The 5137-nt window shown below is 50.6% G+C and overlaps 2 pseudogenes across 2 annotated transcripts; one reads left to right on the top strand and one right to left on the bottom strand.

The window, feature by feature from the left end:
• Nucleotides 1–165: 165 nt before the first annotated feature.
• Nucleotides 166–1431, bottom strand: LOC311033226 (high choriolytic enzyme 2 pseudogene; annotated as a pseudogene). The gene has a single exon. The product of its transcript is annotated as a high choriolytic enzyme 2 pseudogene (transcript).
• Nucleotides 1432–1920: 489 nt separating this feature from the next.
• On the top strand, nucleotides 1921–2767 carry LOC311033225 (high choriolytic enzyme 2 pseudogene; annotated as a pseudogene). The gene has a single exon. The product of its transcript is annotated as a high choriolytic enzyme 2 pseudogene (transcript).
• Nucleotides 2768–5137: the final 2370 nt, after the last annotated feature.

Raw genomic sequence — 5137 nt, 5'->3', positions numbered from 1 at the left:
ATTCACTCAATATCATGACTTTATTATTTGTTATTTGTTATATTGTCTCTAGTTTGGTTTTTATTAGCTGTGATTTCTCAGTACAACAGAGTACAGTAGCCTGAGAGGGACATTATGAAGTCACCATCAATCAAAGGTATGGAGAGAAAGGAAGAAGGACAGATGCAGAACCAACAGAGGAAACATGTTCTTAGTTTGCTTTTACTTTATTACAGGTATTTTAGACATGAGAGACAGAATACTGTCACAGGAACTGGAATCTATAGCTGATGATGATCTCAGGTCCTCGTAGCTTTTGATGAAGTAGAGATAACTAGGAATCTTCTCTTTTGGTTTGCTGAGTGAAAACTTTGGGAGTGTAGTTGTTAGCAAGAGTAAAGCAGGTTGATCCTCCTGACGTCCCAGTAGGACATGCCCTTCCTCTGGCCGATCCGGACGTTGGGGTTGGGGATGGGGGTGATGGTTTCTCTGCCCTGCTGGATGGTGAAGGCTGTTCTTCCGTAGTGCATGACGGAGCCATAGTCGTAGGGAGTGTTCAGGTTGTTGGTGGACTGCTTGTAGAAGTTGAAGGCCATCTGCTGGTTGATGTTCCCCCAGTTGATCCTGACGTAGTTGTCGCGGTCGCTCCTGGTCTGCTCGTGCTGGAAGCCCAGAGCGTGGAGGAACTCGTGCTGGATGATGCCGTGGTACATGCAGCCCGGCCTGCTGAGAGAGAGCTCCTGTCTGCCTCCCGCTCTGCCCAGAGCCGAGAAGCATCCCCCTTTGTTCACAATGCTGATGAAGTCGTACTGGTTGGTGCGGGGGACGAAGCGGATGCAGCTGCTGCTGTGGAAGGTCTTCATGGCATAGGCGATCTTCTTCTGCTCCCTGCCGGGGAACTGCCTGCTTATGGTGAAGGGGACCACCACCTGGCCGTTGGAGCTTTTCTTCCACAGGCAGCTGTTGGCCCAGCACGCAATGGCATTCCTGGTTCTGGGAGCCAAGATGTCTCCTTCCAGCAGGATCTCATCGGTGGCGTTGTTGGTGGTCAGAATCCTGGTGCTGATGTCCATGCTGTCGTCTTCGTCCTCTGGGGCCTCTGGGGCCTCTGGGTCCTCTGGGTCCTCTGGGGCCTCTGATCCGCTTCCTTCCTCCATGAGAGGATTGGCCTGAGAGAGGCCGAGCAGGAGCAGCAGCAGCAGGCTGGCGGAGGGAGTCATCTTCAGGGTGGGTCTGGTGGCTGTGGAGCTGCTGTGGAGAGACTCCTTGAAGCTTGATGCTTGACTCAGTTCAGTCCAGGCTCTTTATACTCTCCTCTGCAGGTGTGTCTGCAGGAGGATTATGGGTTGGGGTCCACACTGCTAGGCCTAAATACACCTCTTCAGGGAGGACTCCACGGACAGGCCTACTGTTTCAACATGGTTTGTTATCTCTGGTGATTAGATGGATGAACGCAGAGGGAAGACTGTGTGGAACCAGTTTAACTAGACTAGAAGTAGTTAGAGTCCAGAAAAAGTACAGAAGAAATGTTTGAAAAATTAAGATTAGGATATCATAGTATAGTATGAAAAAAAATAATAAAAAAGTCATAGTATTGCTTTTCAAAAAAATTATGTAAAATAAAGTCATCATTAAAAGTCATAGTATAGCATGTCAAACACAAATCATAAAAAAAAGATAGCATAATTGAAAAAAGTCTTCCCTCTGCGTTCATCCATCTAATCACCAGAGATAACAAACCATGTTGAAACAGTAGGCTTGTCCGTGGAGTCCTCCCTGAAGAGGTGTATTTAGGCCTAGCAGTGTGGACCCCAACCCATAATCCTCCTGCAGACACACCTGCAGAGGAGAGTATAAAGAGCCTGGACTGAACTGGGTCAAGCATCAAGCTTCAAGGAGTCTCTCCACAGCAGCTCCACAGCCACCAGACCCACCCTGAAGATGACTCCCTCCGCCAGCCTGCTGCTGCTGCTCCTGCTCGGCCTCTCTCAGGCCAATCCTCTCATGGATGAAGGAAGCGGATCAGAGGCCCCAGAGGACCCAGAGGACCCAGAGGCCCCAGAGGCCCCAGAGGACGAAGACGACAGCATGGACATCAGCACCAGGATTCTGACCACCAACAATGCCACCAATGAGATCCTGCTGGAAGGAGACATCTTGGCTCCCAGAACCAGGAATGCCATTGCGTGCTGGGCCAACAGCTGCCTGTGGAAGAAAAGCTCCAACGGCCAGGTGGTGGTCCCCTTCACCATAAGCAGGCAGTTCCCCGGCAGGGAGCAGAAGAAGATCGCCTACGCCATGAAGACCTTCCACAGCAGCAGCTGCATCCGCTTCGTCCCCCGCACCAACCAGTACGACTTCATCAGCATTGTGAACAAAGGGGGATGCTTCTCGGCTCTGGGCAGAGCGGGAGGCAGACAGGAGCTCTCTCTCAGCAGGCCGGGCTGCATGTACCACGGCATCATCCAGCACGAGATCCTCCACGCTCTGGGCTTCCAGCACGAGCAGACCAGGAGCGACCGCGACAACTACGTCAGGATCAACTGGGGGAACATCAACCAGCAGATGGCCTTCAACTTCTACAAGCAGTCCACCAACAACCTGAACACTCCCTACGACTATGGCTCCGTCATGCACTACGGAAGAACAGCCTTCACCATCCAGCAGGGCAGAGAAACCATCACCCCCATCCCCAACCCCAACGTCCAGATCGGCCAGAGGAAGGGCATGTCCTACTGGGACGTCAGGAGGATCAACCTGCTTTACTCTTGCTAACAACTACACTCTCAAAGTTTTCACTCAGCAAACTAAAAGAGAAGATTCCTAGTTATCTCTACTTTATCAAAAGCTACGAGGACCTGAGATCATCATCAGCTATAGATTCCAGTTCCTGTGACAGTATTCCTTCTCTCATGTCTAAAATACCTGTAATAAAGTAAAAGCAAACTAAGAACATGTTTCCTCTGTTGGTTCTGCATCTGTCCTTCTTCCTTTCTCTCCATACCTTTGATTGATGGTGATTATATATTCTTGACATCTGGGAGAAAATCCCTGGTTGCTCCACATTAGTTTCTACAATTTCACCAAAGCCCCTCAAACATTCTGAAATATGAAGTCTGAGCAAAAACAAAAGAGAAGTTTTCTAGTTATCTCTACTTCATCAAAAGCTATAAAACCTGAGATCATCACCAGCTAGAGATTCCAGTTCATGTGACAGTATTCTGTTCCTCGTGTATAAAATACCAGTAATACAGTTAATGTAAACAAATAAAACTAGAAAATGCATTACCTGCAGAAAATGAGTGGGAATGCTGATTACTGAAAATCTGATGCTGAACAGCATTGCATGCTTGGAAGTGTAAGCAGAAGGTGATGTAGTAGGATAGTTGGAAAAGGGAGAACGGGTTTCATCAGCATGAATATGAATTTTCGTAGGGTTTTTGAAAAGCTAATGCTAATCCGGATTGTTGGCTTTAAATGTAGAAAAATGTCCACAATGTGTTGAATATTGTCCGGGTGTTTCTATGACAATGTCCATCACTGGATGCCTGCCAACATACACAGATAAATAATAGCTCTAATGTAGTTTAGAAAGCCGAATATTGATCTTGCTGTTCAGATGCAGTTTCTCTATTGGGCTTTTATTTTGAAGAGGTGGAGAGTGGATGGGGTGAGAGAGGAGAGAGACAAAGTCAGACTATCTGATGTTTCCCGGGTTTTTTCCCCAAGAATTTGGTGCGATAGGCATCATCCTCAAGTTTCTGTCCTCTCTGAAACTCTTATTTTGAAAGGTTAATGGGTGACTGGGGGAGAGAGGGGGTCAGCAACAGAATCAGATGGTCATTGACATCCAAGAATGATTATTTTATGACATACTACATCGTGATCTCTATCCATCCATCCATCCATCCATTTTCTTCCGCTTATCCGACCGGGTCGCGGGGGCAGCTGCCTCAGCAGGGACGCCCAGACTTCCCTCTCCCCAGACACTTCCCCCAGCTCCTCCGGGAGGACCCCAAGGCGTTCCCAGGCCAGCCGGGTGACATAGTCACTCCAGCGTGTCCTGGGTCTTCCTCGGGGTCTCCTCCCGGTGGGGCATGCCTGGAACACCTCCCAAGGGAGGCGTCCAGGGGGCATCCGATGCAGATGCCCGAGCCACCTCAACTGGCTCCTCTCGATGTGGAGGAGCAGCGGCTCTACTCCTAGCTCCTCCCGTGTGACGGAGCTCCTCACCCTATCTCTAAGGGAGCGCCCCGCCACCCTGCGGAGGAAGCTCATTTCGGCCGCTTGTATCCGGGATCTTATTCTTTCGGTCATGACCCAAAGTTCATGACCATAGGTGAGGGTAGGAACGTAGATTGACCGGTAAACCGAGAGCTTCGCCTTTCGGCTCAGCTCTCTCTTTACCACGACGGACCGATACAGCGACCGCATTACTGCAGCCGCTGCACCGATCCGCCTGTCAATCTCATGTTCCATCCTTCCCTCACTCGTGAACAAGACCCCAAGATACTTAAACTCCTCCACTTGAGGCAGGAACTCCCCCCCGACCTGGAGGGAGCAAGCCACCTTTTTCCGGTCGAGAACCATGGCCTCAGATTTGGAGGTGCTAATCCTCATCCCGGCTGCTTCACACTCGGCTGCAAACCGCCCCAGGACATGCTGGAGGTCCTGGCTCGAAGGAGCCAACAAGACCACATCGTCCGCAAAAAGCAGGGATGAAATCCAGTGGCTCCCGAACCAGATCCCCTCCGGCCCACGGCTGCGCCTAGAAATCCTGTCCATAAAAATAATGAACAGGACCGGTGACAAAGGGCAGCCCTGCCGGAGTCCAACATGCACCTGGAACAGGTCTGACTTACTGCCGGCAATGCGAACCAAGCTCCTGCTCCGGTCATACAGGGACCGAACAGCCCTTAGCAGAGGGCCCCCGACCCCGTACTCCCGAAGTACCTCCCACAGAATGCCACGAGGGACACGGTCGAATGCCTTCTCCAAGTCCACAAAACACATGTGGACTGGTTGGGCAAACTCCCATGAACCCTCGAGCACCCTGCGGAGGGTATAGAGCTGGTCCAGTGTTACACGGCCAGGACGAAAACCGCATTGTTCCTCCTGAATCCGAGGTTCGACTATCGGCCTAATTCTCCTCTCCAGC

The sequence above is a fragment of the Eutrigla gurnardus genome (assembly GCF_963514095.1).
Source record: "Eutrigla gurnardus genome assembly, chromosome: 22".
Taxonomy (NCBI): Eukaryota; Metazoa; Chordata; class Actinopteri; order Perciformes; family Triglidae; genus Eutrigla; species Eutrigla gurnardus.
Note: the sequence above shows the minus strand (reverse complement) of the source record. Positions and strands in the feature narration are given on the sequence as shown.